Source organism: Gigantopelta aegis, unplaced genomic scaffold (genome assembly GCF_016097555.1).
Source record: "Gigantopelta aegis isolate Gae_Host unplaced genomic scaffold, Gae_host_genome ctg2939_pilon_pilon:::debris, whole genome shotgun sequence".
In the NCBI taxonomy this organism is placed as follows: Eukaryota; Metazoa; Mollusca; class Gastropoda; order Neomphalida; family Peltospiridae; genus Gigantopelta; species Gigantopelta aegis.
In genome coordinates, this window is record NW_024533105.1 from 40538 (window position 1) to 53885 (window position 13348).

At 30.4% G+C, this 13348-nt stretch overlaps 1 pseudogene; it reads right to left on the bottom strand.

Annotated features, from left to right (window-relative positions):
• Nucleotides 1-410: 410 nt before the first annotated feature.
• LOC121391772 lies at nt 411-13143 on the bottom strand (annotated as a pseudogene).
• Nucleotides 13144-13348: the final 205 nt, after the last annotated feature.

A 13348-nucleotide genomic window follows, 5' to 3' on the forward strand; every position in this document is an offset into this window, starting at 1 on the left:
CAAGAAATACCATCATACTTGACAGTATTATACTATTATACAAATCAATGTCCCTAATGCTTAAACGTTTTATACCTTCTAGGTATCACATAAGTGTGTAAGTGTATACTAGTATATTTGAGAGATAACACAGACACAAGTTCATTTCAGGTACATAATATATTATTTCCCCCTATATTCTTGGGATATAATATTTATTGTTTAATAACCATGCAGAGCTTTATGAATTTCACTGTGTTGGTTAGTGAATGTTTTTAACTATCAATATAGTTATAAGACAGATGGGTTTACACACAGTGTGTAGTGAACACATGTACTTAATTAATCCAATTACTTCTAGTTAGAGTAATATTATATCCAATTAGTTTTTAAGTAATATGTTTTTAACAAAGATAACAAAACATTATAGTTTATGATAACAATCCAAATAGAGGACTTGCATACTGCATTGGTTTGACATTAGGATGAGGCTAAATAATACATAAAAAATATGAACATTTCTTTAGTTGTATAGTTGACTTACCCACAGCCCTCATAAGTGGTAAATCGAGGTTTAAGATCTTTAGTAAATGTGATATAAGCTCCTTTGTTACCCATTTGATCACTACATGTGGGAATAGGATAGAATTAGACAACCAATGTACATGTATATATCCAATATCATGCAATGGTCAGGCAACAAGTGACATGAATTATTTTTATACTAATAAAATAGATTGACTATTTTCAATAAATAAAGTAATAACATGATGACATACGCTAATAAGGTTTCATCACATAATTTGCTCTTTATTTTTGAGGTCAAGAACTCTTAAAATAGTATTCATAGTTTGTTTGTGTAACTAACAATTCCAAGAAAAGGGAGGATAGTTGAGTAATATCATAAATAATAACATAATATAAATTGAACCACAATATATACATACATACATACATACATACATACATACATACATACATACATACATATACATATATATATATATATTCATTACATCCAAAAGTGGTATAGAACATATTCAGAGGAACTTTTAAGTAAATGAAACATGCCCATTGTAACCACACCAGAACCTATATTAACAGTATAGTGCCTGCCTACATGGAAACTTAGTTTTGTCTACAGATAACATACTTCAAAATATATATGCTCAAGGCCACTAATGAATGGAGTATTTTATGAGACTAGAGGTTTGGTTTTGAGTATATATACCTCCAGGGTTTCATTTAGAAAAATCGACAAGGGGTAGCAAAATAATACTTAGAGAAAATTTAGGGGGGTGAAGGGACTGCGCGCGAAAGCGTGCCCTCTAGAGGGGTCTGGTGGCATGCCCCCCCAGAAAATTTTTGAATCTTAGACCCTCTGAGATCGCGTCTGGCACATTTTCAGACCATTTGTGGTTTTCAAATGACATGATGAGATGACCATATTACTGGTGCTGATAAGACACTTAGGAGTAATTTAACACCCATAGACTATTGGGTGTACATTCTCCTTGTGTTTAGCCTAAGGTTATCTTATGTTGTATATTCCTTGTGTTGAGTTTCAGTTCTGTATTCATTACATCCAATTACCCCTTGAAAAAAATGGCTAACCTAATTTCCAAGCGGGGGGGGAGGCTCTGGCAAGGGGGGCAAAATGCCCCTGCCTCCCCCCCCTAAATGAAACCCTGACCTCATAATATTATACACATCCTGAAATGTAACCTGAACTACATGCATGCAAATCCTAACAATATATGGGGACTGAGTAATAGACCTTTAACCTTTTTGTTTGTATATTTACATCAGCACCAATAACATGAACTATTAAGTGGCTATATTTACAAGTTTAAAGTATAATATGATTATTGATTATAACTTGCTTTTATACATTCTACTAAGTTTCTTATTAGAAACTACCTAGTCAATATAGTGGTCATGTATACCTTATAAGTGTATTGGTTGGTGAGATATTTTCTAAGAAAAGTGCTAGAACATATTCAGAGGAATTTCAATATAAATGAAACATGCCCACTGTGACCACACGAGAACATAGTGTCTGCCTATTGGGAAAGTATAGTATATGCCTACAGCAGTAGTCACCTGATTATTGCTAAGCTACTCCCAAAGTGGCCATATAAGAACCAGAAGCAGTATATTGCCCGCCTATAGCTATAGGGAAACTTAGTCTTGTCGCAGATAACTTGGTGCATACCCACGGCAGACACCTGTGTAAACTGATATATATCAAAGTTATATATTGTTTACATTACTAATAGTAGTATTAATTATTATAGTGTATGCAATATGAAGTATAGGCCAAATCTATTTAGTACACATGGACACAATGCTCATGTCAAAAAAATGAGTATGAAGAACATGTGAAGATGAAAAATTATTGATATCATAACTCAATTCACATCATATATATACAAGCCACAACTGAAAGTGTTTAGAGTCTGATATGAAATATCATCATATTTTATAATATTATACAAATTCATATCCTAATTACTTAAACTTTTATATCTTCTAGATATCACATGGAAGTGTATACTAGCACATTAGATTTTGAGAAGTAACACAGATACAAGTTCATTTCATTTCATTTCATCCAGGTACATAATATATTATTTCCCCCTATATTCTTGGGATATAATATTTATTGTTTGATAACCATCCAGAACTTTATGAATTTCACTGTTAGTTAGTGAATGCTTATACCAATCAATAAGACAGATGGCTTTTTACACACAGTGTGTGGTGAACACATGTACTTAATTAATCCAATTACTTCTAGTTAGAGTAATATTATATCCATTTAGTTTGTAAGTAATGTGTTTTTTAACAAAGACAACAAAACATTATAGTTTATGATAACAATCCAAATAGAGGACTTGCATACTGCATTGGTTTGACATTAGGATGAGGCTAAATAATACATGAAAAAAACATGAACATTTCTTTAGTTATATAGTTGACTTACACAGCCTCATAAGTGGTAATTGAGGTTTAAGATCTTTAGTAAATGTGATATAAGCTCCTTTGTTACCCATTGATCACTACATGTGGAAATAGGATAGAATTAGACAATCAATGTACATGTATTATATACAATACCATGCAATGGTCAGGCAACAAGTGACATGAATTATTTTTATACTAATAAAATAGATTGACTATTTTCAATAAATAAAGTAATAACATGATGACATATGCTAATAAGGTTTCATCACATAATTTGCTCTTTATTTTTGAGGTCAAGTACTCTTAAAATAGTATTCATAGTTTGTTTGTGTAACTAACAATTCCAAGAAAAGGGAGGATAGTTGAGTAATATCATAAATAATAACATAATATAAATTGAACCACAATATATATGTACCATATATATCTATATCTATATATCTATATATATATATAACTATGTATATATAATATATATATATTCAATATAGTTTACATACCAGTAGTTAGGAGCTGAAAATACTGTAATACAACGTCCTTTATGAGCTACTTTCATATCCATCTTCTTTAACTTCATGACTTCTAACAATCATCTCTAAATAAAGACATAGTAATAACAAAAAATAATTACATAATATATATTTAATAATATATTTAAAAGATTCATTAAAACAATAAATTATTAGTCAAAGAATAGACATGGAAATATATACAATGTTACAACATGAAAGACAAAACAGTAAAGAATCAATCACTAAGTTAACTTAGTGAAGATAATACTAACATTAAATTTGCTTACCTAAACCATTTTTCATACAAAAATTTCTCAGTAACATCTGGTCCAAATTGTAAAGCCACACCTCTTTTACTTGGACCTCTACCCGCTATGACTAAAATGACAACAGCTGTTTAATTATATTCATTACTCACCAAAATTTGAGGATCTGACCACAACAATTCACCACATTAGACCTACAACATACATCATAATAGTGTAATGATAGAACTAACCAATCAAATTGATTGACTCACATGGTCACTTACCCTCCTCAGGAGGTTGTCGATTTCTATCAATTTTTCTTAAGTCATCTAATGTGACATCATCAGTACTAAATAAACCACCATGTATTACCTAGCATAGATAGGATCATTGATATGATGATGTAGTTAAGTAAATGAATGTTGATAAATATGAAACTTTTTAGATATTCATTATTAAGATAACTTATAACAAAAACTGTACAATATTATATTCATAATTTTTATGTCCATATAGTAAACTATTTAATACTAATTATTGACTTACTAATACTTTATTATCAATGATATGTGACAATGGTAACCAGTTGAATACTTCAGTAAAAAGCTCAGCCATTTGACTAGTATATCTACATGAATAAAAAATTAAACATTATAACATTAAATTTTTTTAATATTAAAGTAAAAACACAATTCATTGTCAATGCAACAGAAATAAGATAAAAATAAAGCATTGTATTAATATCCTTAAAGATTATAACTATCTATTTATAATATAACTCACTTTGTTAACTTCTCCTTCAAAACCATACATTTGATTCATCGTTTCTGATTCATGGTTACCTATGTCAAAACAAGCTTATGAACTAGAAATAAACACCAAATACTGCATTGGTTTGACATTAGGAGGAGGCTACATGAAAAAAATATGAACATTTCTTTAGTTATATAGTTGACTTACCACAGCTCATAAGTAGTCAACTGAGGTTAAGATGTCCTCTGAATTAAATGTGATATAATCTCTTTTTGTTATCTATCTACTTATTATATGTGTGTATCAGACACCAATATACCAGCTACATAGTCAAATATTCATGTTGAGGAAATATCATATTATAAATTACAATATGTGTGATTGTCTTTTTGCATTATATCTCTACAGTCATTCTTTAACTTAGCCCGCTGCCTTTTAATAACCAAATGTGATAGCATAATGTATTGTATAAATGGGTTTATCCGATGAGTGAACATTTATTAAATAATGTCATACTCTCTTAACAATTGTCACACTTAGCTTCTTTGAGCAATTAACTTTAGCATACCAAAACCGTGAATGTTATTGATTCATATACAGCTGGTTGATTATTTGATTAATCAAATTATTTTTCACCCAGTTTTTTAGTGAGGAATGGAATTCATCATGCATACTTCTATATCACACAGTCAAAAATCAAATAGTAAGGGGCAGAGCCCCCCCTACCCCCCCTAGTTCTCCACCACTGATAATGAATATTGGTCTTACAACTTAGTAATTTATCACCTTTCATATAGACATCATTGAAATAACTATAGTAATGTTCACATAACAGAACATCATACCACACAGTACTATCACTACTGTCAGCTTGTTTAATAATTCCAAGATAATTAATTGGATAATATTAATTGCAATAATTATTACAAAATCAAAGCATATAATTTATTGTATAACACCAAATAATTTATATGTATATTTACATTACCAGTAGTTAGGAGCTGAAAATACTGTAATACAACATCCTTTATGAGCTACTTCATATCAATCCTCTTTAACTTCATGACTTCTAACAATCATCTCTAAATAAAGGCATAGAAATAAGTGGAAATATACATGTTAAAATATGAAGACAAACAGTAAATAATCAAGAATGATTAACTTAATGAAAATGATAATGACAATAAATTTGCTTATCTAAGCCTTTTCTCAGATAAATCAGGTCCAAATGTACAACACACCCTTTTACATGTTTTTTGTAAGCATAATTTGGTTATTTGTCAACACTAATGTTAACTACTAGTGTATATATTATATATGTCCATCTAATTTCCTACTGAAGATAGCCTTTTAATATATCATACCATTGGTTATACATGTATAATATAATAGTAGTCTATGAGCTTACCCCTTTGCTTAGAGAAAAGGATCTAGTACATAGCACATGCATGGTTTAAGTTGTAAGGTTTGACTTACCACAGCCTCATAAGTTGTGAACTTAACTGAGCTAAAGGTATCCTAAGAATTGTGATATAATCTCCTTCATTACCATCTGACCACTACATGTGTGTATCAGACAAAGATATACAGTCAAATATTCAATGTTGAAGAAATATGAGATTATAATATGAATTGTTGGTCTTACAACTTAGTAATTTATCACCTTTTATATATAAACATCATTGGAATAACTATAGTAATGTTCACACAACAGAACATCATACCACACAGTACTCACTACTGTCAGCTTGTTTAAAAAAGGAGGATAATTACTTGGATAATATTAATTGCCTATAATACTTGCACATATCAAAGCATATAATTTATTGTATAACACCGAATAATTTATATGTACCAAATTATAACTTGAGAATACTGTAATACAATGTCTTATGAGGCTACTTCATATCTATCTTCTTTAGTGAAATAAACTTGCAATAAATTTGTTTACCTAAGCCATTAACATCAGGTCCAACTGTAAAACACACTGCTTTTACATGGTTTGTGTAAGCATAATTTGGGCTATTTCATCAAAAAGATTTCACTAGTATTAGTGTGTATATGTCCATGCAATTCTCTTGAGATAGCCTTTTAATATATCATGTCTATACTTGTATAATATAATAATAGTCTGGGTGAGGTTAGTCCTTTTTACTTAGAAAAAAGGTCTGGTAAACACATGCTAATAAAAGCTCAAGTGTTTATATGTTAGACACTTAAAAAGTTCATCAACAGGGTTTTCGTCATGTATACTATAAGACTTTCAAAAAATCTTCCATAACTCATCCATCTGAGTTGCCAAGTTCAGGGAAACTGTCCCCAATCTGCAGGAAAATGTTATCTACCGTAGTTTTAACTCTTGTATTATGTTAAACAATGATCAGAAACACACATTTGGGTATTAATCTGATAAAGTCATCCATCAAAAACGTTGTCAGTAAGAGTTGAGTAGCTATCTGGACATAGATACCAAATTATAGTTTCTCCTGGTCATGGATTGATCACTCTTACTAGACCAGTAATAGTTTGAAGGTATGACTTCGTACCAGACAAATAGCCACTACAATATAATTCTTGTGATAATTAACCAGTAATTGAAGATATTAAACCCTATTATTGGCAACAAAAAATATTATAAACTTTTCGGTTACATAATCAAAATTCAATTAACTATACAATTGAACTAAGTTAATCAGGAATCACAAATGAAGTAAAAGAATTAGTCAGTATCACTTTCATCCTCTGATTCTCCATTAGGGATTTCATTATAACTACTCATTGCACTTGTAGAGATAACAGAGTGGATTCAGAAGGAGAAAGTGTTTCATAAGGAACATTCTTTCTCTTACATACTACACATGCTACATGTCCCCAAAGTACCAAAGCAGAGAAAGTTCCCCACAATGCTTCTGTTATTGCATGGGTCATCATCAAACCAAAGCTGTCACGTGAAGATATGGCTCCATGGATCCGGTTAGCTAAAGGAACGAAGTTAATATAAAAAATATAATGGGATATATTAATAATGGTAGGAGCTTTTTACAGCTTTCTTGTTAGGATTTTCGTTGACATCTGGTTCTGTCTTGTGGCAACATGTCCAATGTCTCCAACAGTAATATTTAATTATAATAATGACCGAAGCTATTAGACATGTAACAAGAGAGATAAATAATGGAACATACCACAGTGTAAATTGTTGTATAATTCCAAATGTGTCTTTTTCACTGGGACAATTATTTTTATAATCTCTAATCCAACACCAACCTCCTGCCAAGTCATAATACTCAGTAATTAGTGGAATGGAAGCAATGATTCCAGGAATTGACAAAGATATAGCTATATACACTATTTCCAATTTCTCAAAGTTTTTCAAATATACTGCACTAATATATATGTGAAATACTAGACATAGTGTTAGGAGAAGTTTTATCCACACAGCGTGTGTAACTATGAAGGCTGTAAATCGACAGGCAATGCCGCGATATGTATTGTCATGATCAAAATAATTGATATTCATTATTTGCAGTTACTTCACACACACTAAATGCAAGACAAGACAAGACTTGATAGAGTGCTAATCGATAGACTAAGTATTTTGTGGAATTTAAAACACAAAACTACTATAACTGCAATCAAACAGAAGACAGCAGAACACAGCACCAGAAGATGACATGGCTATCACTAAGTGATTCCTTTCTTTATTAGAAAAGGACTCATTACAATTATTAGTGAGTTGTTCGTTGTCACTAATTCCATCTTTAATTCTCAAGACAGCTCGATGAGATTTATACTGGATTGGTCTACGTTTATCAGTAATCTCCTAATTATTATTCATAGTTTATTAATTAGGAGATACAACATGTCACGTCCTGTTGCAAAATGGTTGATGATATTGTTGTCATGATAATACCATTCTCATAATTTGCTTCAAAATACATATAAATAGCCACTACTGAATAGAGTATTTACGTAGACCTAGAGGTCTGGTTGGGAGTACATATATCTCATAATGTTATACACATCCTGAAATGTAACCTGAACTACATGCATACAACCTAACAATATATGGGGACTAACTACTAGACCTGTAATGTTTTGTTTGTGTACTTACATCATCACCAATAACATGAAACTATTAAGTGGCTATATTTACAAGTTTAAGGTATAATATTATTATTAATTATAACTTGCTTCTATACATTGTACTAAGTTTCTTATTAGAAACTACCTAGTCAATATAGTGGTCATGTATACCTTATAAGTGTATTGGTTGGTGAGATATTTTCTAAGAAAGTGCTAGAACATATTTATTAAGTAAACAAAAATGCCCACTGTGACCATATGAAAACAAAAACAGTATAGTGTCTGTCTTTTGGGAAAAGTATAGTATATGCCCACAGTGATAGTCACCTGAATACTACTAAGCACACCCAAAGGCCATACAAGAACCAAAAACAGCATATTGCCCGCCTATAGGGAAACTTGGTCTTGTCCACAGATAACTTGGCATATACTTATAGCAGACACCTGTGTAAAGTGATTTATGTCAAAAGTTATATGTTGTTTGTATGCAATGAGAAGTATAGGTAAAATTTATTGAATAGTACACATGGACACAATGTTCATGTTAAATCAAATGGATATGAAGAACATGTGAAGATGTAGAGATTACTAATGTCATAACTCAATTCATGACACATATACACAAGCCACAACTGAAATTGTTTAGAGTCTGACAAAAGTATCATTATACTTGAGAGTATTATACTATTATACAAATCAATGTCCCTAATACTTAAACGTTTATACCTTCTAGATATCACATAAGTGTGTAAGTGTATACTAGTATATTTGAGAGATAACACAGACACAAATTCATTTCAGGTACATAATATATTATTTCCCTATATTCTTGGGATATAATATTTATTGTTTAATAACCATGCAGAACTTTATGAATTTCACTGGGTTGGTTAGTGAATGTTTTTAACAATCAATATAGTTATAAGACAGATGGCTTTACACACAGCGTGTAGTGAACACATGTACTTAATTAGTCCAATTACTTCTAGTTAGAGTAATATTATATCAAATTAGCTTTTAAGTAATATGTTTTTAACAAAGACAACAAAACATTATAGTTTATGATAACAATCCCAAACAGAGGACTTGCATACTGCATTGGTTTTGACATTAGGATGAGGCTAAATAATACATGAAAAAAATATGAACATTTCTTTAGTTGTATAGTTGACTTACCACAGCCTCATAAGTGGTAAATTGAGGTTTAAGGTCTTAGTAAATGTGATATAAGCTCCTTTGTTACCCATTTGATCACTACATGTGGAATAGGATAGAATTAGACAATCAATATACCAAGTATATATCCAATACCATGCAATGGTCAGGCAACAAGTGACAGGAATTATTTTTTATACTGTAATAAAATAGATTGGCTATTTTCAATAAATAAAGTAATAACATGATTGACATATGCTAATAAGGTTTCATCACATAATTTGCTCTTTATTTTTGAGGTCAAGAACTCTTAAAATAGTATTCATAGTTTGTTTGTGTAATTAACAATTATATATAACTATGTATATATAAATATATATATATTCAATATAGTTTTACATACCAGTAGTTAGGAGCTGAAAATACTGTAATACAACGTCCTTTATGAGCTACTTCATATCCATCTTCTTTAACTTCATGACTTCTAACAATCATCTCTAAATAAAGACATAGAAATAACTAAAGGACAATTACATTATATATTAGTAATATATTTAAAAGATTCATTAAAACAATAAATTATTAGTCAAAGAATAGACATGGAAATATTATACAATGTTACAACATGAAAGACAAAACAGTAAAGAATCAATCACTAAGTTAACTTAGTGAAAATAATACTAACATTAAATTTGCTTACCTAAACCATTTTTCATACAAACATTTCTCAGTAACATCTGGTCCAAATTGTAAAGCCACACCTCTTTTACTTGGACCTCTACCCGGCTATGACTAAAATGACAACAGCTGTTAATTATATTCATTACTCCACCAAATTTGAGGATCTGACCACAACAATTCACACATTAGACCTACATACAAATACATCATAATAGTGTAATGATAGAACTAACCAATCAAATTGATTGACTCACATGGTCACTTACCTCCTCAGGAGGTTGTCTATTTCTATCATTTTTCTTAAGTCATCTAATGTGACATCATCAGTACTAATAAACCCACCATGTATTACCTAGCATAGATAGGATCATTGATATGATATGTAGTAAGTAATGAATATTTATAATATGAAACTTTGTAAGATATTAGCTATTAGAATACTTATAACAACTAAATGTAGTGTTATATTCATAACTAATTTAATACTAATGATTGACTTACTAATACTTTTTATCAATGATATGTGACAATGGTAACCAGTTGAATACTTCAGTAAAAAGCTCAGCCATTTGACTAGTATATCTACATGAATAAAAATTAAACATTATAACATAACATTAAGTAGTTTATAATATTAAGAAAAAACACAATTTCATTGTCAATACATGAGAATTAAGAGCATTGTACTAAAATCTTATTATAACTGTCTACCTATAATATAACTCACTTTTGTTTAACTTCTCCTTCAAAACCATACATTTGATTCATCGTTTCTGATTCATGGTTACCCTATATCAAACAAGCTTATGAACTAGAATAAACACCATTACACAAATATAGACATATTATATTATACTAAAGCATACTACATCAGTACCTCTTGACATATGGAAATGATCAGGATACAATAACTTAAAACCTAAAAGAGTTAAAATAACTTCCACTGAAAAGACCCTCTATCAACAAAATCTCCATTAAATAACTACACTATGAATTAGAAGAATACTTTTCAATGAGTAAATGTAAATTTTGAGATGGTGTACGTTACTATGGATACATAGGGGTTATCAGATGAGGGCAAACCATTGAGTTCAAAAAGGTTAAGTAGATCATAAAATTGGCCATGAATATCACCACATACTGTAAATTTGTTACACTAAAAATAAATAACTTAAAAAATAATGTAGAATGATCTGATTAGTTTAATATTACCTCAGGTATGGTGACATCTACCAATGAAGGTAGAGATGCAAAATCTCTTTGACCTGTAAAATTATTTTGTAAGCATATTTTTTGTGAAGTATTTTTTGACTTTTAAACCATTCTAAAAGATCTGTCATAAAATCAGAGTATAATAGTACCGTCTAAACAAGGTCCTTTATAATCATCTTCAACTTCTAAATATGGACACATATTTCATTCACAAAATAGATACATTGTATGTTAAATGGACATATGTAAAGTAATAAATGGATAAATTTTTAAAGTATATGGACAGATACATTGCCAACAATGGATATAATCCTTACTCATGGTATCTAAATTGATAGTTTTCTGACAGCGTTTTTCTTGTCAGTATCTACTGCAATAGCTCTAGCAAATGCTTGTTGACGAACTATCTTAGAACACTCATTGTATTTAGCCTATTATTATACAGAGACTAATTCATATAAATAATAATATTATATATTACTTACGAGAGCATCTGGGTCTCGTGGTTTGGCCTTTTTGACTGCCTCAAAATCTCGTAGGGCAAGTTTAAAACTTGCCTAGTGCCATGTTAGCACTGGCTCTTCTATAATATACCCTAAATAATATAAAGTATATTACAATATATATATATAGAATTATATAATATATATATATATATATATACTAGGAGTATCTAGGTCTGTTTGAAGAGTGGTTGATATCATTTAGACAGAGCGGTTAGACCAGGATTGAAGGACAAAAGAACAGAGCTCTCGCTTTGTTGCTGTTACTCCGAGTTTTCACGTGTTATGCGATCATGTGACAACTCCTATAGTCTACAAGTTCAATCCTTGTATCGCTGATCTATTTTCTGCCATTTTTTATTTAAGCAATTCATGTATTGGTTCATCTATTGTCAGTCATATGTCATTATCCATCCATCTATCTAATAGTTACCTTAATATATGTTTTAATCTAACTCTAATGCTTTGTTAGCATCAGTTAAAGCAAATCCATAACTCTCCATTTTCATGTTAGCAAAACTTCTATTCCCATAATACACAGCTATTGTTGGATTAAGCTCATAGCTTTAGTATTAGTGATCAATTGCTTCTTGAAAGTGCTTCCCTGTAATAAAACACACACACATTATACATGTCTTATACTTAAGGTCTTGCATAAGTCCATCCACACTGGGAAAATGGCTGGCAATAGATCCTTGTCCTTGTACATTATCATGTATGAAAAATGTATAATAAAAACATATATTACTATTACTTTATAATAAGGCAAACTTCCGTTAATATTTTTTACTTATTCATAAGGACTCAAAAATCAGAGTTTAATTAAAGAGGGCATGTCTACATTTAGGTACCATTAAAAAAATCTAATATCTAAAATTGTAATGTAGAGAGAGATAATTCCAAATGGTATTGTTACATTCTTGTGATTCCATTTTATTTACATGTACATTATGTTTGATTGACAAGAACACAATAAATTTGGTGTGGTATCAGTTGGCCATCACCTTTAAAGCTCTTATTCGCTTTCTCCTTCCATTCTTCAGCCTTCATATGTCGTCTTCACTTGATGGTATCCTACTTGGCCATTGTTAACAGAATTATCACTCTCTGCCATCCTTTAACATAGACCAATCACAGTTAAAGAGAACACGTGTAAACAGCGGAAACAAAAGATTACTAGAGGTGTGGCTCGCAAGTGTTTTTCCAACCCTCCTCGTGTATTGTTAGTTAGAGAAATAGGTGCCTGTAATACGAC